This window comes from Danaus plexippus (genome assembly GCF_018135715.1).
Source record: "Danaus plexippus chromosome 13 unlocalized genomic scaffold, MEX_DaPlex mxdp_15, whole genome shotgun sequence".
NCBI lineage: Eukaryota > Metazoa > Arthropoda > Insecta > Lepidoptera > Nymphalidae > Danaus > Danaus plexippus.
In genome coordinates this window covers 26,605-49,551 of record NW_026869849.1, presented here as the reverse complement: position 1 = coordinate 49,551, position 22,947 = coordinate 26,605, and the positions used below count along the sequence as shown (strand labels likewise).

Sequence of the window (22,947 nt, the reverse complement as noted above, 5' to 3'; positions counted from 1 at the left end):
GTATCTTTCATAAACATTGAACTGCTAACTGATGTTTGATGCCCAACTAACCAGTCCGTCGAACAAGTCATATATAGTAGGTATGAGACAGACGTGTCGTTGATTACACTCTCATGTTACTCACATATTCTAAATAAATGTGTAGGATTAGAAATAGCTTATTTGCAAGCTTTACGTACCAGAGATTAGAGAATTACTTAAGATGAGAACACCCTTTTGTTTCGGCAAATTCTAATTTTAATACAGAAACTATGATGAGTGATGCTGTGTAAATACTTTATCTCCCAGTAAAAGCCCCATCAAAATCCTTTTTCCGTCTCAATGGTTCCGGGAAAAAAGAAAGAAATTTAGATCCACATCATTCATACCTTGTTATTAAAATAATGTTATTTCTGAAAGTCAAATATTGTCTTAAATTTATGTGACATTTATCGTTAACAGACCATATTAGTAATCGAAACGGTAATAACTATTGTACAATGGAAAAGGTAATATTTTTTTTTCTAAAAACTGATTGTATTGGTTAAACAACATAAAGATCATCACATTTTATTTCAACCATCCTTTAGGATTGTGAATGGCTTCCCGGAACAAACTCACTAGTAATATTATTATTACATAACCTCACGGTGTCGTGAAGTTGCTACACATAAGACTGGATTATATTCTGATCTCAAATGTACAATATAACAGTGTAACTACGTATCTGTGTATCTAAAGCTCTCCACGCATTACAACCGTAGCTGCGGCATCCTGATATCTTCTACTAAAAGCGAATCATCATCGTGAATAAGTATTATTGTCCTCTCGTTAAAATAGCTTTAGTTTTACATCACTAAGTTTATCTGTAGTTGCAGTGTATGTGTCGGTAAAACTTATTTGTGTTTTGATGGTTATGTGCTTTAAATATGATTGCCATTTATATAAATACGTGTAATGCTCTCGTTTTTATAATTATACAATAATACTTTTCGTACGTATACATGCTGACAATTTGAATAGTATGGTGTAGTAATATTTAGGAATTATTGTGTATTTTTGAGATAATCGTCGTTAGCGTCCATCTGACTGCGTGTCTGTGTCTGTGTATACGGTATCCGCGTCTAAAGCAAGGCGTGCGGTCATAAAAACGTAACGACTGCGTTATGTCCAATAAATAATAAATCAGTTTCTATTTAAAGTTGCTTGACATTTGAAATCAAACTACGATGTTTCAGACATACTAAGCCGTTTATTTTATATTTATCTCGACGTTATAGCAAATTTAATTACTGACCATACTTTAATTGTTTGCCAATTTTAGATGTTTAATATCATTAACAAACCGATAGAGAGGGATCCTTAACAAATGACGCGGTGTGTCCCCGGAGAAGTATCCTTGGAATAAGTTGGGGCAATTTATTTTAGGTGAATCAAGCTTCCACAGTAGTACGGGGACATATTTTTATGGATCTTAGGTAGCGCATATAGGCTAGGTGTTAGTACGCACTGTGATATGTCATTTTTGTCTAAATCAGGTTTTTTTACTATTTTGGCGTCGGGACGTGACGACCCCATCGCCCACCGGGGAACCTTTGCAATAAGTCTCGGGGGGGGAGGACCTTGACCTCCGTGTGGGGTCTTGGTCCAGGGCTGGGGGTCAGCCCATGGAGGAGGCGGCCGTTCGCGGCTGCCGCGTTTGGCGTCGGGACGTGACGACCCCATCGCCCACCGGGGAAGCGGTGCAATCAGTCTCGGGGGGGAGGACCTTGACCTCCGTGTGGGGTCTTGGTCCAGGGCTGGGGGTCAGCCCATGGAGGAGGCGGCCGTCCGCGGTTGCCGCGTTTGGCGTCGGGACGTGACGACCCCATCGCCCACCGGGCAACCGGTGCAATCAGTTACGAGTGGGGGGTTCGCCGCTGAATGCGGTGAACGGAAACTCAGGCCTCTTCGGAGGTCCGGGTCGCTTGATGGCTGGTCTCCGCTCTGTCTGCCGTTGGACGCTTGCGCTCGGCGGTGGGTGGTTGGAGACTGGTCGCGTGGGCTTGGGTGGGAGGGGTAAGGGTTTAACCCTCTCGCGATTAAGCAAGCTCGCCAGGCGGGGGGACGCTCCTTGTCACGTGGAGTGAGCCCTCGGGAGGAGGTGGCCGTTCGCGGCCTGCCGCCGGATCGTCGCGGATGCATGCCTTGAGCGATTCCCGCGTCGATCCACCAGGCGGTGAGGAGAGTGACCGCTGGTGTTTTAGTGGGTACCATGGGCCCTTCTGGCCCATGAATCCCACATAAGATCCTCCGTCTCCCCTAGATGGAGGGGTAGGTATAAAACCTTTCACCGCGTTAACAAAAAAAAAAAGGTTTTTTACTATATTTATTAATCAAAGTTCTTGTTCCAGTAACTACTCTGTCTGTCGAGTCTTTGTTAGTTTTGTATTTCTATTATTTTATTTTAATTATTATCGTTCTTTGACAAATTCTAAAAAAATACACAACTATAATATGACTGCAATCATCTGAAACTATGATCTCGTATCAATTGTAAGTGATAATAGTATCGTATGACTTATGAACAGAAAAATAAAATTGAAGGTGTCTTATTTATAAAATAACTGGTCGTGCTATTTAATCTATCTTTAACATTTATAAATGAAGTGCAGAGGACAAGAAAAGTAATTTCTATTTAATTTAGAAGTTATCAGACTACTCGAATCACAATTTGTTAAACGTTTTGTAGACTTCAAAGTCCCTTTTTTCAATTTAGTGAAGATAAATTAGTTATATTACAGTACTTTTATATACTAGAATTATCAAGATTCGAGTCATCTTATATGTATATACTACTCTACACCTTCCTGGATTAGTATTGGTAAACAAGCACTCAATACTGTTCTTGTTCCAATGTATTTAAGCAACATTAATATAAATAACGTTATCATTTTGTATAATAAAGTTATAATTATTAGCTGTCAGCTGCATAATTATCTGCGTAGCCACCTGTACCTGCCACAACGAGTGTTGGTTAGTATAAATAGAGACGAGACAGATCAAAACCTTTTTTGGAGAGCGAGTCCGACCGCCGCACGGTACACTCGTGTGGTCTAGTGATCCCATGTCTATTTCCACAAAAAGTGATAAAAGTACTAAGAAAGAGGTTACAAGATCATAATGTCCGGCTTTGATCAGCAGACTTCCGAAGAGGGTAGCAGCCACCGTCGCCTAGTCACCGTTTTTCTGCCTGTTACCTAATAGCAGGGACTTATATTCAGTGCTTTATTACATTTTCACACACCTCCGTGTCACGGCAGGGAGGAAACCCCCATCCCGTTGTCCACCATGGGTGACAGTATCGCCACCCGATTCAAGGAATCAGAGATTTCCTCGGAGAAAATGCGCCAAATTCATACAAAGCCTACACCGACCAATGTGAGCCATTGAGGAAAGCCACGTTAGACACGGACAGCTTGGATTCACCTCCCTGCCGACAGCCTTGCATTCCATCCGATATGGAATGCTCAGAGTACCGGCACCGGTACCGGTAATCGGCTTAGCAGCCGACTTGCAGCTAGTTTCTGACTTCGCGAGTCTCATAGACCCCGCGGAGGTGTAGACATTCGCATCCAAGCTGAGGGCCTCCGATGGCAATCCTCTGGCCCGCATGCTGGCAATGTGCCAGCCGAGAGCATGTTGAGTGCCATGGGAGCGTTCCAAGCCAATGGCAATTAGAATTAAAGATTAGACGTCCCAGACAATCCTCTTAGACCTTGACAATAAACATATGACAGACAGTACACACACAAAAGTCCTCAACACACCAAAACTATATATACACACACACCGCCTTCGCTGGCGAAGACGAGGTCCCCTTTCTTACTCTCCACTCCAGCGTTCTGCCGGGGGGCGTCATACAATCCCATCATCTGGTGCGATCCTCCCCTTCAACGATGTCCAAAGCCGATATCTGGCCTCTTAGAGGCACCCTTGGGACGGACGTATCTCCCGTCGGTCCCTTCGGGCCCGAATTAAATGGGTTTTGGTCCCATCGGGCCACCCACCCCTCCCGGTGACGCTGTAAAAGCCAATAGAGCTAACAGCACCAGACAAGTCGAAACAAAAAAGGTCAAAGACTGTCTCGCTCGAGCTGTTGCAGCGATCCGACCTCTTCGAAGTACTGGATTCGTCAAACCGTCATTATAGACCACTTCCTACAAAAGCTCGAGAGACTGACGACTATCAAGAATAAAGTCATGTGTAACGTCAGTTATGCTGACGTCACTCTTTTAAAAACGATGAAGTTGTATTAAATCCGACGTATATATATTTGAAAAATGATTAATATTTAATCACACTGCGGGCATAACCTTAAACCTCAAGCAGTTATCGCGTTTGTGATCAAATTTTCGTACTAAATTTATATTTTACCATTGGATCATATTAATAAACACCACGAACAAAACGTTTAACCTATTAATTTTTTTTATATAAAATCAAAGCATATGGTCCTCAAATTTTTTATAAGTCAATAAAGCAGTATTACTTTTTCGGTTGTCTAGCGTGAAGCTGTAACAATGTGTAGAATACAAAAACTCCTTTATTTCAACCATAAATTTAAAATGTATTAAGAAACTGACAACCAGAAGAAATACTTGCAAATGACACACGACATACAACACTAGATAAAGTGTTGCTGTCATTAGGAACTGAAAGAAATCAAAATAAATAAAATGTTTTGATCATTCAATTTGTAATATGTTTTTCTTATACGGCATATAGGCAGGTAAAGTAATGTAAAATAAAATCATTCGGAAATTTGGTCACATTTGAGTATTAAGTTTTTCATTATCAGGAAAACGTAATGAAATAAATTCTACTGAAAAATTTAAATCTTACAGAAACCATTCACGTTAAACTGTCCCTTTATAAATACTCAGTCATTTAACACAAACCAAAAAAAAATTTTTTGTATCATCTATGGTCTCTTAACTATTAAACACCTCTGTTTTCGTCTCGTCTGCTTGTTGTCATCATGGTTACTGTTAATAATCGAAACTTCGGGAAAATATAAAACATAAAATAACGAAATATCGAAGTTATATCCGAAAACCTATCATATATTTTGAGGTTGTAGAGCCTAGCTGTAGTCAAGTTACTACAGCTTGAACATGGGCAGGCTCGGTGGGGGAAGTACCACTCTCTCACAGAAGATCGACATGGAGTAGCCTTCAGTGGCTACGGTTCGTCCGATGAGTGAGAGAGCCCGTTGCCCTTTCCCTATTCCCAACCTTTCCTGCCATTTATTTATTCCCACCCCTCCCTTTTCCTAACAATCAAGGTTGGTGCAGATGTCCATCGGCGACGGTCACTACTGCCCACCCAGCAGGCCGTCTGCTCGTCTGCCAGCTTTCACATTAAAAAAACGTGGTTTCATTAACAGTAATTTGTTTAAATTGTTATTTTAAAAAGTGTCGCGAGCTTGGTGCTTTAAGCTCGTTGTTTATACGAAGATAAGAAAGCTGAGAATTTTATGTCACTTAATATATCTGTACATACTTTAACTTATATATAGTTTAATCGTTTGAAAGTGTTCATAGTTCTCTTTCCTCCATTTTCTGAAACACGTTGAAGATTCAACGCTGCCCTGAATGTGTTCACGCGTACATTGTTCGCTCCTGAGTGTTGTTCGGTTAATGGAATGTTCAAATGACTGATGGTATTTTTCGATATCATTTTATTTTTTCCAAACCTTTCTCGATTTTTTTTTATTTAGGTTTCCACCACCAATTTAAATTTAATAAACACCTTCCTTCATTTTAAAATGCTTTAACTCACTATTTCATATTTTGATTCAGTAAATTTAAGCTATAATTTATAAAATGCTTATCTCTTTCTTCACGAGCCAAGTTTTTATGCAAAGTACTCTTTAGCTGATCTTAGCGTAGCTTAGACTTAGTAATATTCTTACATCTTGTGGTGAGATTTATGGTGACGTTATTTCATACTAATGTATTTTGGTCAGAATTAACCAAGTTGTGCTTGCTAACATATTTTAAATACATGCAATAAAATAGTATTGAAACAAAAATAATGCCTATTCATTAACGTACATAAACCGAGCAAAGGTAAAATGTGGTAAATTGTGTTATGAATGAAAGAGCAGGAAATTCACGATGCAATTAACGATGGCAACTTCATCCATAAATAGAATACCGGGCTCTACACAAAGATAAAAGTGAAAAGACATAAAAAAATGAAAAACGTATTAAAAACATACTGTTTTATTTCTTATTCTCTTTTAAAAGTTGTTGTAGTTGGTTAACCAAAATAAAAAGATTTTAAATTCAAATGAATATAATAGAAAGCGGGCAATAATATTAGTCCATATTCCATCATATAAGATACTGCTTAATATAGATATTATTTGTTAAATAACTCAGTGAAGGTTATAGTTTTGTGTTATGGCTAATGGGTCTTCCTTAATGGCTTCTAAAGGTCACGCGCTAACTTTCCAAAAATGAACATGAAGTTTCGTTATAATGATGAATCATGAATAAATCTACTGTAAAATGATAAGGTTACACACAAGTAACATTGAAAAAAGATCTCTTACGATGTGACTCCACGTTACTAACTCCACGCCATCATCCATGTGACATCCGTCAAACAGAGTTGTTATTCATTGACGTGAACTCAAACATATTTTTTTAAATAGAGTTTTTACAATCACTGTGGGATTGTTCGATGACGTTATAATAAACAAATTAGATTAATTGAACTGTGTCCAGGTCCTATAGTTGTGTCACTTTCTTGATGTTTAAGAGAGGCGAGAATGCTGTTCACTTTAAACAAACGAATAACTATTTATTGTGTCATTGAAGCTTTCATCAATCAACCATAACACACATTCTTAAAGACTGACGACAAACCATTGGTAATCCTAGAAAATATTCCTTTATGATTTTATGTTTTACTACCCACGAGACACCCTGCATCTATAAGATAAAATTTACTTCTTTCTTACCCTATTTCTGAAAAACAACAAAATTTTCCCACCTTGTAAATATTTTAAAATCTATTCAAGTCTCACGTATAAATAAATTTATGATTTTCAACGACAACTTATCAATGATTCAACAACACTCCAGGGAAATTACCAGCTATTAATTAGCTAGTAGTGCTCGCTGGTCATAATAAAGGGAAATTATGAATCCCGCTCGTATGTGAGGGAAAATGTGTTTATTAAAAAGAAATACTACACACTCGTATTGACATTCAATATGTTTTTTTGTTTCAAAATTCCACGAACATACTTATTAAGGAATTATTAAAGTAATCATATCTGAATTTACGATCATCTCACCCCATAATGTACCAGCCCCCTGTCATCCCCCTATCCCTCCCTCCCCCGCTCCACTCTGCCCCACATAAAAACCACACAGGAGAGTCTGCATCGACCTCATATACCGAGCCTCTGTACTTGGTACATGTGCTTTTATTTGGCTTCATATCAATCAATTTGGCACTCAATTTCTTGACTCAATCAAATTCCGTTTAAAAAATGATTTTCTTCTGTCCACAAACTAAGTTACAGATGTGGTTTTACTGTTTTTAATAAAAACCATTCGGAAACTTACTTTTATTCTTCTCCGAAAACATTTTTAACTGCTTATTATTCTATAATTATACATAAACCAGTCGAGACGCGCCACTCATGATTTTTATAAAACGCCAGTCCGACTCGACGGTTCATCTTGTTAAACTAGGCAGTCTGTCAAATACAAAGCAAATTTATTTGAATTGCATTGCTTGTGTATTATACGGATATTTGCTATGAGGCTAGCGGTCTTTTTGGTCTTTTTTAGAGACATGTTAGCGATATTAAATAGGAATCTTTGTGTAACATATAACCTTACTCCTGTGCAGACAGCTCCGCTTCACAAAAAGATGTTGTAGGCAAGGGTTCAGGTCGAGGGTACATTAAATATTTTTTATTGTTTTTCCCTTTTGATTGTATTTCATTTGCATTTCCCCGGCTATCGATAACTTTTAATATAAACAGCATAGGTTCATAATAATCCTCACTCAAGGTATTGAAGCGCTTTTGGTATTTATAAGTCTCTAGTTATAAATTACATGTATTGATTATAATCGTTTAAAACATTATGAGATCTAAGACTTTCGCGAGTTTTATTCATTGAAATGAAACTAATATTTTTCGGATATACTACGTGTGCTTTATTTTTTGTTACAACTACATACTCCCGATGTTTTAGGTTACTTTTCAGCATCCGTGATCACGGGCAGACGAGATGTTAGATTAGTTTCATTTAAATGAACAAAACATTACTTATTTTATCTATTTAGGACCAGATGTATAAGTTTTTCATTAATTTTACAGGGATGCATGTTATTATTCAGATACAACTTGCCAGACTTGACAAACGCATTAGTAAACTTTATAATGTAACTATGTCATACTCGTATAGATCAGTGATATAGGCGGCATCTGTGAACAAGCATGAAGCATGTACCCGCAACATTCAGACTCGCCGTATCTGAACTATGAAGCATATGAGAAAGAACACCACAATAAAGTACGATGAAGTAACGTCACAATCAAACATTCACATTCGTGTTAGTAGAACGACTGTCACGACCGAACGCACAGTCAGAACGTACGTGAACATGTGACTCAAGGAATCATATGGATGTATAAAATACACATATGTGTACTCGTGTATAGGACACTCAAGGTATTTGTGTATCTGATAACGAAAAAAGCGGTAACTCTATTTGTATATAAGTTTCTGACCAATAACACTTGTGTTACAAATATTTCACCAAATATCTTTTTATATATTACTGAAGGGTTGAGGGGATAGTCTTACAAAAAACAATAAATTAATCAATCATTCATCATAATTCGTGTAAAAAGATAAATTATGTAGTATCGATAAAACGTTTGATAAAACAGTTTCAAAGGTCATTTATCATTGACAGTGACGACAACGACACGACAACGACACAACAACGACATGGCAACACCCGACACGAGTCTGAAACTGACATTTCAGCTTCCTTATAAGAATATTAAGATAATATAACAGATTATATGTTCTAGTCAAATTCAAATGCAACTGCATATTTTTGTGACTCGAAAATTTAAACAATAATATTGTATCACTGCAGAGAAATTTCTCAACATTTATGTAAAGTCATAATAAATTTTATATTCACAATAATTTACCATTTCTTTTAACATATTTCTTAATTTTCAATTTCAAAAATAATATGATAAGTGCATGAGAAGGAAACATAAAGTATATAACATCTCAGTACCAACGAGTAAGCTTTTTTAAGAAATAACAAAACCACAGCCAACGTACACCCCACACTAAACTATTGATTTTCAATTCTATTAACTCTACATAAAGGGTCATGAACCCCATCTTTATCTTTCCTCAATCAAATTAACAAGAAAACCCCGAAAGATGAGAACGGTGTGACCAAAACCGGCGAGCGGCGCTCGATGACCTCCAACGAACTGGACAAGAACAAGGTTATAAGGAATTATAATATTTTAATGAAAACAATCACTTTCAATTCGTCTGTTATTTGAAAGTTATTGTTGGCAGTTAAAATAGTATGTTGCAGACACAAACACCCCGAGGCAGCGGTCGGGGTTCGCTGGTCGCTGGTCGGCGGTGGCCGGTCGATATCTCCCGGTATTTGTTCAATTAAGTTTTACCTTCGTTTTATGCGACGTTTGACGACCTCACCGCCACTCTATTGCTTGGACGTTCTTATTGAACAGGTCGTGGTGTCACGTCTTACCGTAATATACGGAGATGTCTCAATTAAAAATATTGTGTAAACGAGGAACATAACCTATGACACCAGCCCACCGGCACTGCGGCTCCTTGCAATCGTCTCCCTGATCGTGTGCAGTCTACACTCTAGACTGGACTGGCCTCTCTGTAATGTTCGTGAGAAACAGTTTCACAAGCGATTTATTTTAAAATTCTGACTCTCCTTCACAACTTTCTGATAAACAGAACAGTAAAAAAGCCATAAACGAACGTAATTCAATACATGCAGAGCGCCGTTATATTATTTAAATTTAATGTCAAATTTCCATTAAACTGAAATTAATTTGAACACTAGCTGTAGTGTAATATCACAGAGCCGCTCATAAAAGATAATGCTAACAAAACAAACTTTGAAATTTCTCTGGTAAATATTTATTAAATTGTGTTGCGGATTTGTTTACTTTCGTCTAAACGTGTTTCAAATAATTTTAAAACTGAATGAGAATAAATGAAGCGTTCAACAAATATTTCATTTTGCTTGCGTTTACAAGTAACTCCCGAAATAACTCTCAATACTATGAGAAATAGTTACGTTACAGGTCAGCTTTCATTCGATAAAAAAAAGTTTTTCACACTATATTTGTTGTTCTTTGAAGTACAACTTTAGATTCAGTATATTTGGTTTAAAATAATGAAACTTACAAAATATATTTGAGATTAAAAAAGTTAATTTAATCGTAGAATTAAGCGTCGGAGGTGAACATGACAAAAATATTCAGATCATTGTTATAAGAAGTTTAAAGAATTGTTTAGATTTTTTACAAAACAACTATGAGATTTGTACAAAAAGACACCTCTCAGAGCGTCTCACGCAAAATAAACGTGACTTCACCAACACAGAACTGTATACGATATAATGTGAGCAGATTAAAATCTTAAAGGTTGATATTCTAAGAGTTGTATGTGCTTTAAGGATGGATTTACTCGAACCTTCAACTTAAAATAATGTGATTGATGAGTATCATGGAAAAAGAACAGAACATTTCCGAATTCCTCCTTTTTTCCTCATTTTTCTATTTTGTGAATATAATATGTTATTGTTAAAATTAATTTTTACAGTTTCTTTGTACTTTTTTTATAGAATGCTATACAAAGTTGACCAATTTATATCTGGCAGGCTTGACCGCACACCGTACATAGTAATATAAAAAGTTTTATACGACAAACACTTTGCAAATAAAATTGGAATTGAGGCGAATTGGTCAGAGAGTTAAGTCGCCCTTCAGCTGTTTAGGATCTTTTGAAGATGACATCTTCACTCTGACCTCGTTTTGTTTCCGATTCCCCTTACTATGATATTCATGACTGCGGCCCTGCAGTTCCTTATTGTGATTAAGTGAAATGGTTTTCGTTACAATAAATCGTGTATGAAACGTTCATCCTAGCCTGTTTTCGATTATGTTATTATTAATAGTAACAAAACAATTCTGTTTAAAAACATCTGATTAAAATAATGATGTAAGTTTCAGCTATAAATCTCTATGGAAGTTGTTTACTACGACAAATACTGACGTGCGCCCCCATTTAATTATTTTCGTGAGAAGCTTCTCGTGGCCTGGATTTGCGCTTTCAGTAGTGTCAATAAACAAAAACTTACGAGTGATATGTTTTCATGGGAAACTGATTAAAACTTCTGATTATCAGGTTAAGCTCTCCGGGAACCCCAACACGAGCGATGTTACATGTGGAGCCAGGCCTGACGCCGATGTCCCTAAGCTTGCAATCGGGTCGTTTCTGTTGCGAGGAACATTTTGCATAACAATATTATTGTATATTTCCCGTTTACGACTGAGATATTTGAAGCGTCTTATGGTTTTCAAGGATACAGATTACCTTCAAATGATATCAAATTGTGCCAACAAGGGGTATGAAGGGGCTTATCTCTTATGAGCATCGAAACAATTTCGGAAAGGTAGAGTAATAAATATAATTAAATGTAAACACACAATGGAGGTCGTTAATATCTTCCAAGAAATACAATTTTATATTTATGGATATGTTATGTTGTTGTATAAATCCGTTTTATAGAAAATATGACATATCTATATCTTTTACTTTTTTTTATTCATTTAGTAAACTATTTTCTCACAATTCATAACATGCGGTCGCGCTGTAACATATCATCTAACAACATTACGCTAAGTTCACTCCCTCGATCTCCTCTACTATATTAAGGCTGACAGCTTTGTTTGTCCGGATGTCTGTAACTATCAAGTTTTCTCGCGCGGCGTTTGTTCCGTTTGAGTTTCTCTCATATTTGTGACACGAGACCTTCAACAAACTTTCATACATTATAGATGTTACATTACACTGATTATAATTTATCTTGATGCTTTCACTGTTACTTTACGAACACATTTAATATTTTAACTTCTTATTGCTAGTGATATATATTTCCTAACTGTTCATAACAAGGAATCAACGACAAAATTAGTTCTATGCCACGTTTACATAGGTGTCAAAAGAAAATCAATATTTTACTTATAAATAGACCAAATTAGACCTAGGATACTCAAAGAATCTGTTCAATCAATATTGTATTTCAAAACAGACTCTGCAAAGAATTACTTTTTTACGTTACGTCACTACTGAAACTGAAATAAGTTTGACTAATATTCTTTTCCCGAGTTATTTGACAGAATATAAGGTCAGTGAACGCACACAGATATACTGCAGAGTAATATCTATAGTCTAGTGAATCTCAAAGTAGTTACAGACAAAACTTCAGAACCCCAAAATCCAAAGCAATCGTAAATACACTCAAATATTGTGCGTAATACGAAGATCAAAAGACGGCGATCATACGTAAAGTAACGGAAAACATGAAACACCAGACTACAGCAACACACTGCAAGCGGGTCCAGAAACGATTTGTACAAGATTACAAATTGAAATGCAAGCGCATAACCACAAACGCAAGAAGATTAAGCACTTCGAGAACAGTTAGGAGATTACGGAAACGAGGTGAAAGTTAAAGCAACTAAAATAAAAATGTACATCGTGAGAATTTAAACGTCAGCCTGGAGTGTCGTTGTGATGGCCCAAGATAACATAGGAGTCCTCATAACGGGGATTACAAGGTGAGCTGATGATTTTGACTTTCGTTACCGTCACGTGTTTGTTATTTTAATAAATGATTTCACAAAAAAAGAACATTTTATCAGAATAAACAAACAAAGCTGTCTCTTGACGGATGTGTGAAACGATAAACGAGATAAATGAATATGAAATACGGACTTTTATAATAATTGTAACATAACAGATGAGATACGTGTGAGATGACGGTTCGTCGAGGCTCGTAACTCGTGTGTGGGCTCGTTGTCCGCAACGAATGAATTCTCTTTAATAACTTGTACCGCAATTATAACTTTGTAAATGACACCTTCCCGCCTCGGCCTTACAATTTGTTCGACAGGTTCCCTCATACAGACATTTATTAATGATCCGATGTCCCTTTTCACTTTCCTTCGTGTATTTTTAGCAGGGTCATATTATAAACCTCTCACTGTGTCGGTCGATGAACAAATTCGATTTTTATTTTTTGTTTAAATTATATTGCATGATTTAATCGAACACATCGAGTCTTAACTTATACAAACTACACTGTGACTACTAACGACGAATGTGACTACTGAAATATTTCAAATGCAATAAACATAAAGATGAACTTTCACTTTACAACAAAATAGATAAGAACTGGGAATCAAGTTTTGTTTAGAGTTGTACACTTTTAGCCCCTAAAATATTTCAAATCTCAATCGTCTATGAACAACATCACACGATCATGAATCAGGGCGTTGATAGGTGCGAAAGGTATGAGGTGAGTGCTGAACAGTATTAGATATTCCCTTAATAGTGAGAGTGAACAACGAATCGTTCATGTAAAAAAATATTGTAATATTAAGGTGCTTCAAAGCGACATTACCATAAGAACTGTTTAGTGACGTAAAACTCAAGTCCGCCGCCCGCGTCACGGGTTAGGCTATGACGACTGAACATTACATAAATTATAACATGAAGCAGATTCAGTACCAGTTATCCTTTTATAAACACGATATATGTCCCACTAAAAGTATGTGTTGTTCAAAATTTAATAAACAGTAAAAATAGTACATTTTTACTAATGCAGAGAATTCCTTCCCTTAACTTTAAATCACATCTTTGTCATTTCTTTGTCGCGTGTTAATTCATCCGCTGTATATACTCGTAGTTTCAAATCGTTATTAATTAATCTTAAAGCGAATGTCCTTCGCTCCAGTAAACGTGTGGTATGCGTTATATCACATATTTTTTGATCATTCTCACCAAACTCTTATTATCTCTTCGACATAACCATAACAATCTTACTATCTGTCAATATATTTTTTATATATTTTTTTTTCTGTTAAATGTTATCAATTGTGCAAAACGTAATCTCCTAATATCATTTTTTTACTTTTCGTGTCCGTCTCCTCATTCGCACATCTCTCTGGTATCATTATAATTCAAGTCACTTGTTATTTCCAGTAAACAGTTTTTTTTATTTTTGTTATGTGAAGCGTGTAATATCTATTATAATAATAGTATTATTTCGTTGGTCTAATCTCAATAAAAGCAGTGTGTCGTGTTATGATACGTCTCTGATAACGTGCCGGCTCCAGTCGCCGCGGACTCTCTGAGCGGTTCGCTCGTCGCCTCTCGCTCGTTACGACTCCCGACTCCCGACTCCCGACTGGACAGAAGTAATCTGCCTAATACACAGAGATATCTCCATAGTTCGAGAGACAATTCCGGAGCTTTATGTGGTTAGTTGTAATGTTTATATACATACATCTGTATAACATATGCGAACACATAAGTTTAAGGTGTTTTTCTTTACGTGTCAATTTTATTTTCTTCTTGTTACATTTTTTTTAACTTTTTATTAAATTCTCTTCTATTCAAGCCGTCCCATAAACTCAACACGATTCTTTTTATTAAGCTGTTTTTCTTCAGCTTCTGGTATATTTTATAAGTCAACTGTTTGTTTTTCTTTAGTGAACATAGTTTTCATTATTTCTAATCCGTATTGAGGTACATACGGTTCATTGAAGTCAATATTGCACGTTAGTAGACGATGTGTGATTGTGTTCCTCTTCTTTAGTTCACGCGGACGCATCTGATTTCAATATGAATGACGGTAGCAGCTTGAAGTCATTCTTGTGACGAATCATAGAACAGAATCGATTTCTACAATCACACAATCACAGAACGGTGCACTTGACACAATAACAACTCTGAATGTAGTAATGAATTAAACACACTACTCGAAGGCGATTAATTTGGTGATTTTAAGAGGGACAAAATGTAGGGGTTTTTAATATACCAAAAGATTTTTGGCACTCGGTAAGTTCCATTTACAGTCTCTCGATGTTAAGTACATTTCATTCAGAAGCAGATCTTCTCAATAATTAATAAATGATTCATCGAAAATGTTCGAAAAGATTATGAGAGTATTCCGAGACATTTCATGAAAATATATTTATAAAAAATCCTGTAAGAAATAAACACAACTATGTGGACGATGAGTAACCCTGTGTCCATATGTATAGCGTTAATTGAGGTACCAAGAAGTACCATCTGGTTAAAACTAAGTCAATCATTGATATTTTAAATGCCACAGTTCCAGGTCTACATATACTTGAAAAATAATTTTTGGTTTCTAGCAAAATAAATTCAAAATTACGCAAAATTTTAACAATTAGTCCGTTCAAATCAAACCTTTATGAGCCAATATTAATTTGTGATCGCTCAAAGAGTCCTCATTAGTTTATGAAACAAGTTGGAAATTCAATGTTAAATAGACATTACATGGCATCGATCGCTTTTCTATGCGTAAATAATCATTTTAACTTATACTTAACGACAGAAAATTTCATAAAATTCATTCACTAGGACAATAACACAACAAATATATTAAATGTTAGATACATCAAATAGCTTCGAGTGGTTGTGATGAGCGAGCTGCAGCTTGCGTCTCAGTTCCTGTGCACGCAGCGTTCCCTCGATATGATCTAATGAATGAAAGGTTTGAACGAGAGAGAAGGAGTGTTAAAGACTTTTAATGTCTTTTATAATTTCACTTAACAAACCGTCCTTTAAATTTTAACCTTTATTGAATACAATTGGATCTATTTTGCTTCTCCGCGGTCAGAGGTCGCTATCGATAGAGTTATATATTAACTTATAGTACGAATGGTTTTCAAAAGATTCCAAGTCAAAGGCGAGCAATTCCACATTCCAATTATGTTTCAGTGATAGTATTCTCAATACAGTAGGAGAGTAACGGATCGCGGTTCGTTCCTCAGCAATCATCTTAAAGTAATTCGACCATAAAACCTCGGAAATTGCCTTTCAGCGGACATCCGCGGCTGTCGCTCCAAATGGCTCACAGAACTTACACATTTCCAGACTTTTCATGGTAAAATGACATACAATTTTTTCACTTATAGTTTTCGACATCTTTAACATATTACTTAATATGAGGGAATAACTTAAAAAAACACATACTGTTAGTCTTTTAAAATTAAAATGAGGAAATAGTTTGCATCAAGTTTGTTTTTTAACTTATTGGAAATGTTTAAGGCGATGAAGCAAAATGTGACCAAAATCAACAATATTGAGACTCAATATTCTGCTCGTGAAGACGTCGCTCGTTTATGTAAATAAGATTTCACGACCATGTTCTGTTCCAATAACAAAAGAACAGAAAAATATTATTTTTCTGTAAACAGGAAATCAGGAATTTATATTTTAGGTTTTTGGATGTTTATTGGTATAAATAAAACTAGTATTATTCGGATTTACTACGCAGATTTTATTATTTAAAAACTACATAATCCCGACGTTTCGGTTACTTTGCAGCAACCGTGATCACGGGCAGACGAGGTGGCCCGTTATCACGGTTGCTGCAAAGTAACCGAAACGTCGGGATTATGTAGTTTTTAAATAATAAAATCCGCGTAGTAAATCCGAATAATACTAGTTTTATTTAAATGAATACTCGCGAAAATCTTAGATCTCATGTTTATTGGTACTTACTAAGAAGTCATTTAAGACGTCATTTATAATATAACTTTATGTAGTAAAAGGAGATTGTGTAAAGATACATTAATAAATGTGAGTTCCGCGACGACAATTGAAAACCGTCTTTCAACATTTATCGCACTCAAAGAACTTGAAAGTTGTAATATTATTATTTAATTTAGAATATTATGCATAAATATATATCTATATATATGTATGTGTCGTATGTGTTTGTATGTACTTATTACGTAATAATTAATAAGTAGAAACTCGAGTTTGAAATTGACTCTCAGATAGCGATCAATTTATCTAACCGTTGATTTTAACTAAACGTAACGGAACCAAGAACGATTTAAATCACTTTGAAGTTAGTTTCATTTTACTCGCTACATCTCTTATTAAACGAAACAAATGGAATAAAATTTTCTATTAATATTGTCAAAGCGACACAAAACAATATACGTTAGATGTACTTGGTTAGTTTAGGCGGTATATTTATATTCATGAAACCAAGATACCTCTCTCCTCTCACTTGGGATTGTTTGCGGGTGATTCAATTTAGTATGAGGATACATTATACTATTGAAATAATACAGTACTTTAGACGCGTGTTATGTGAGAAACGGAGAGAAATGAATTTGTTACAATATTAGCAAACACTACACAACATTAAAGGAATTGCCTTCCATACAAAGTTTTGAGGAAGTTGAAATCATTACAGATTTAACGAAACGGATCTATTTGAACTGAATATGGAAATAAATTAGAAGACTCTGAAGGCATTATAAGAGCACTCTAATTATACAACTATCTTTTATTAACTATACAACTAGGATAAGATGACATCGAGACCTCCCGTTAAGAGATCTTTAAAACGTGTATTAAAGTAGGAAACAATATGTCCCTCGAGTAGCACTAGACAGTCTTTGTTAACTCTCATCACGACCACGGTGTGTCAACGGACGGACACTCGGTTGCTCACAGATTGTGATTACTTAATAGAAAAACGTTACATACATATAACAAGTATTTTACAAACAATTTCTAAAAAATATTTTTTGCAACTTGTTAAAACGCAAAAATATAATGAGATAATAAAACAAAATCACTGAAAAATTTCAGGATATTTGAAAGGTTGCCTTATCACAAGTATGAATAATCAGCGTGGATTCTTACTGGCCGTACTTTAATTAATTATAATAGAAATAAACCAACAAGTTGATTTCAGTGAAGAATATTTAGTGAAATAGTTTGAAAATATTTTTTTGTGATACTATATTTAGTATGTTGTATGAGGCGTGTATTTCGTAAACACAATTAACCTGTCGTTATATTTATTATTATAAAGTACATATTGGTTCTGTCGAGACCGGTTCCCACACACTACACGTGTGTATGTGGAGACGCCACAAGTCCACAACGCGGAACGAGTCATTCGATACGCCGTGGTGGCTGACGACACAATGCAACTGCTCGCCTTAATTAAATAAGTCCCAGTCTCATTACCAACTTTTACGTAAAGTAATGTCATAATTTTCTGACAATATAATTTACCTTTTTTTCTTGCTAAATTCATTCACATGTTCGGGCAACGGTGCCAGTGCTTTCACAGAAATATTTGAGTTTTTTATATCGTTTATTAATGTTGAATCGTCCGGCCATCGCGTACATGTTTAATAATCCTACACTTTATCAACATTCAACAACACCAACTCTCGCAATGCGTAGTATCGTCTGTCACAGTGTCTCCCCGGATTCCCGTCTGTATTCGGGAAACAGAATAGTTTTTAGTGATTGTTTCCACGTCAGCAGACCTCGACGTTTGTCGGCTGTCACAATCCGGATATTACGAAACACTTGAATTCGAATGCAACGAATCTGACGCAGAACCAATTAACCCGGCGGGGCTTTATTGACATCGCCTAGTGCTAGTTTGAAAATACTCGGAAAATGTTAGACAAGGTCAAACTGAAATATCTCATATTAGAGGACTTTAATAACTTTGGGGATGTATTTTAATGTTTGTAAATTCTGTTTAATTTTCTTAAATTAAAATGAACTCGGTCAATTGCTTTGCAAGTATAGATGATTGTTTTTTGTTAACTTGGCAAAATATTCAAAACCTTCTACTTTACGAAATCAGTTGTGTCATATATCATATCGTGTAACATAATATAATAAACAGTACCTTCTAAACAGTATATTCAGTTTGGAGTAACAGAGAAATTTAAGTTTACGGCTTATCGACAGTGCGTTAAAAATTTCCAAAAGCAAAGTCAAAGCCACATATGCCCCCAGCATCTTGACAGTAAATATAGAAATAATTATGATGAGGTTTAAACTTTCTCGACGATAAAATGTTACTTATTTTGAAAGGTAAAAGAAAATTGGAATCGAAGCTAAATATAATCTTCGGGTGGAGTCGTGCCCACCGTTCAACCAAAACAGATCCCTCATAATTTTCGGCGAGCGCTTACGGCGTCGCTGTGGGGATCTCGAATCCTTTATATTCTTAGACTCTTTACATAAAATATTATACAATCACGAGCAGAGACGGACCTTTCTTATTCAAAGTATATTTATTGGTACATACATTCGTATCCTAAATATGCTTAATATTCCAAATGCATTCCAGATAGCACGCTCAAGGGTTTTACAAATAAAAAAAGCTTGTGGTTAATATATTTTTTCTTTAATTAAACTGTAATATTCACGATATCAAGGAAGGTACTCAGGAGTACGAACACATCACTTTTCTTTCATTTCTTTATACATTCATACTAATTTAACACACATGCACAGCGTACGTAAATAAATATTTAAAAAATGCTCTTTTAATTCGTTCTAGCAGTTTTAACATACAATGGTATTAGATTTCTGTGTATTTTTATAGAACTGTATAATACAGCATTTTCACAATCCTAAAGTCTATATGAAAGTACCTTTTAGTTAGATATTGGACTTTTTTCAACAAGCTCGGTCTCGTTTTCTTTTTGAAATTATGTAATTACTTACTTATTGTCCGACTTGGTTTTTCAGTCAATTTGATTATAATCAGTTTTTATGAATTCAGTTGTCCCTCAGCCACCCCGAGTCCGAGGCCTTCAGTTAATTCTTACTTACTCTAAAATATATGCAGTAACACCTCAAGATAGTAATCACATTAAATACTTGTGAGGTGTGCGAGATCTGTAGCTAGGAGCCACTTTACTTGACGATAAAATATATTTATAGGTTATTCAATATTAAATAATTACATCTTATGAAAAAGTAACAAAATGGGTGGACTCCTATTATAATATGAATATTTGAATATTGTAACCGCAATTTTTAAATATAATGTTTCCAAGTTTTTAAAAATTACCAACTGAACTTATTAACATTAAAAAATAAATTCCCAAAACGTGAACAAAATATTTATTATATTCTAGAGAGAGTTTTTTGTCTGGCTTCATTTTCTATGGAACAACAACCAATGAACTGTGACGACATTTCCAAAGCTTAGTATAAGTTAAGTTCCGCTATTATTTTATACAAAGGTTTTGCTTGAATGAACATGGAAACTCTGTCAGTATTTCTTTATGATTGTGTTAATAGTTCCTTTATCACAAGACCTACACGAATAAACAAAAGTAGTAGAAAAAACCCTAATTTAGTCCGTATTCTCATAATAAAACATTTAAAATGTGACCGTGTGTGTGTTCCCCAGTGTCTTTGCAATGTTCTGTAAGAGGTGTTTGTCGATCCAAGAAGAACTCAAACTGAAATACCTTCACATACTTACGTTACTTTAAATGGCCCGAGATGTTCCTGAAAAATATTCATAAAAATATTATGAGGCCAGTTCTGAAGACTGTTGTCTATTAATAAACTTTTTATATTTAATATACATTTTATGATATACCTAAAGGTCAATTTAAATTCCATTTAAATACGAACCGCTGTTGTAAAATTTAAAAAAATCAGAAATATCAAATTTAATTTAAATATTTAACATAATTTACTAGATATCCATTACAAAATTTTTGCAATTGGTTATTCCTAAACCTAAAAAACCTTGTTTTGACGATAATGATGAGTATTATACTCAATGCGTAAAGTTTAAAAAAAACTTTTGACTGCCTACTTGATGCTCCGTGTTGTCCTACTAACGTGACCTGGTCATCGCTGCCGTCGTCTACTGCTATATAATCGAACATTCGAACCACTGAAGGGACTACGAAAAGGAAGTCTACACCACATGGGCCGACCTGTAAGCCCCAATAATCTACTACTATTGAAATTCCTGATAGATCATTTAAAGTAGTTGCAATAACTAGAGGTCAAGTCTATCACCTTTGCTAGTCTAATAACTAGAAAAAAATATGGTACACTGAAGGTTTAACTCTTTACATCGAATATCTTGTTGGCTCTAGAGCGTTTTACGCAAACCAGTTATTAAAACATTATTATTTTTTTATGAGCACGGCGGGAAACGTGCAGACGGCCCACTTGATGGGCAGTAGTCATCGTCACCCATGGACATCCCCAAGAGATGTTGCGGATGGCGTGCCGACCTTGGTTGTTGGGGAAGGAAAAAAGGTGGGAATCGGAAGAGGTCAGAAAAGGGTGGAAAAAGGAAAGGGCAATTTCACTTTTTACAGTTACCTGAATTACAATACATATTTTTTAATGATTTACTAACAAGTTAGACTCAAACTTACTTCCACAAACATAAAGGAGTAGAAATAACTGTTGATATAGAACTTAAAATATTGTGTATTAATAAAACCTTCAATTTCAACATCCACCGTTTACGATTCTGTATCTGGCATATCCACTTATTCCACAAATTCCAGCCGTGACTAAAACAAACAAAACTAAACGAACATGTTCATCACAAGTTATCATGCACGAAAACGAACTGTTGTAGTGAGCAAATACAACGTTTGGTGAGTAACTTAATAATTAAAATAAAACATTTAATTGATCGTCAATCGCTTGAGACACGAAAGACTCTCTTTGACATCTTGGCGGAGTAACTGGAGCGGTGTCGTCGGAAGCGACCAACTGTTTCCATCACAGCGACTGATCGAAGGCTGATTATAATGTAGAAAAATATGTGCCTTCTTGGGAAAGCCCTGTTCGCGATTCGGAAGCCAACCGGAAGATGCTTGATAGAAATTCACGTTGGTCACTATGGCTTTTTTATGGGACTGAATTATCTCCGTGCAGAGTAAGAACCTAAGAAAAGTTCCCGAGGTGAAATTCAAGAGCGAGGCAAATAGGTACTCTGTATTTACTAGAGCAGCCTACTTGATTAATGAGGAAGATCACCAAATTATATGCAAGATGTGTTTAAGTTGAATTAAATACTGTTTTACAACTTAACATCCGGAAGAAGAATTCGTTTATTCCTATATTTATTCAATTTAAACCAGAGTCTCAATGTAATCAATATGAATTACAAAAACACCATTCTGTAGAATAAGTCTAATCAATCAATTTATATTGTGGGCAATTTCCTTCTATAATTAATTTGAAACACAAAGCTCTGGAAGCGACTAGTCTGTAGCAATTAAATCACTCTCAGAGTTATTTTATATGTTTAATATATTTTACACAAAAATGTTTATTCCACAGCTGCTTTTATTTAGTTAATATTTTTAATTGTAATTTAATGACTGCTCTTTATCATTAGTTTAATATTCCTAATGAACAACAGTAGTCAACACGCAACACTGGCGTTTTAATCAAATAATTTAGAAAGTCTCTAACAATATTGGGGCGAAGTGAATAATACATTTAAGGAATGCTTCAAAACATGCAAGCCTTATACCTTAGATATAACCTAAACATAACTTATACTGTTACAATATACTTACATTAAGGAATTCAATATAACACGGTCGCTAGTGATTTGGAATCTATTTCTGAATGTGAAGAACCAAACACCGTCGTTTAATCTGAGACGAACGTAAAAAGACTGTGTAACTTTGTGTTTATCAAAGTGGAACTACAATAATGATAGAGTGCATATAGACAGTGATTAACAGTTTTGTCCCCGGTTAATGTCCTTTCGTAC

General features: G+C 35.4%; 1 protein-coding gene across 5 annotated transcripts in view; it reads left to right on the top strand.

Moving 5' to 3' along the window:
• Positions 1-14,412: 14,412 nt before the first annotated feature.
• Positions 14,413-22,947, top strand: part of LOC116770219 (calcitonin gene-related peptide type 1 receptor) — a 29,489-nt gene continuing 20,954 nt past the window's right edge. For 4 of the 5 annotated variants that reach the window (XM_061527852.1, XM_032661601.2, XM_061527851.1 and 1 more), the window contains exon 1: positions 14,413-14,623. The gene's annotated coding sequence lies outside the window, so the exon portion shown is untranslated. The remainder of the gene's footprint in view (positions 14,624-22,947) is intronic. The other variant, XM_032661600.2, reaches the window with a different exon arrangement.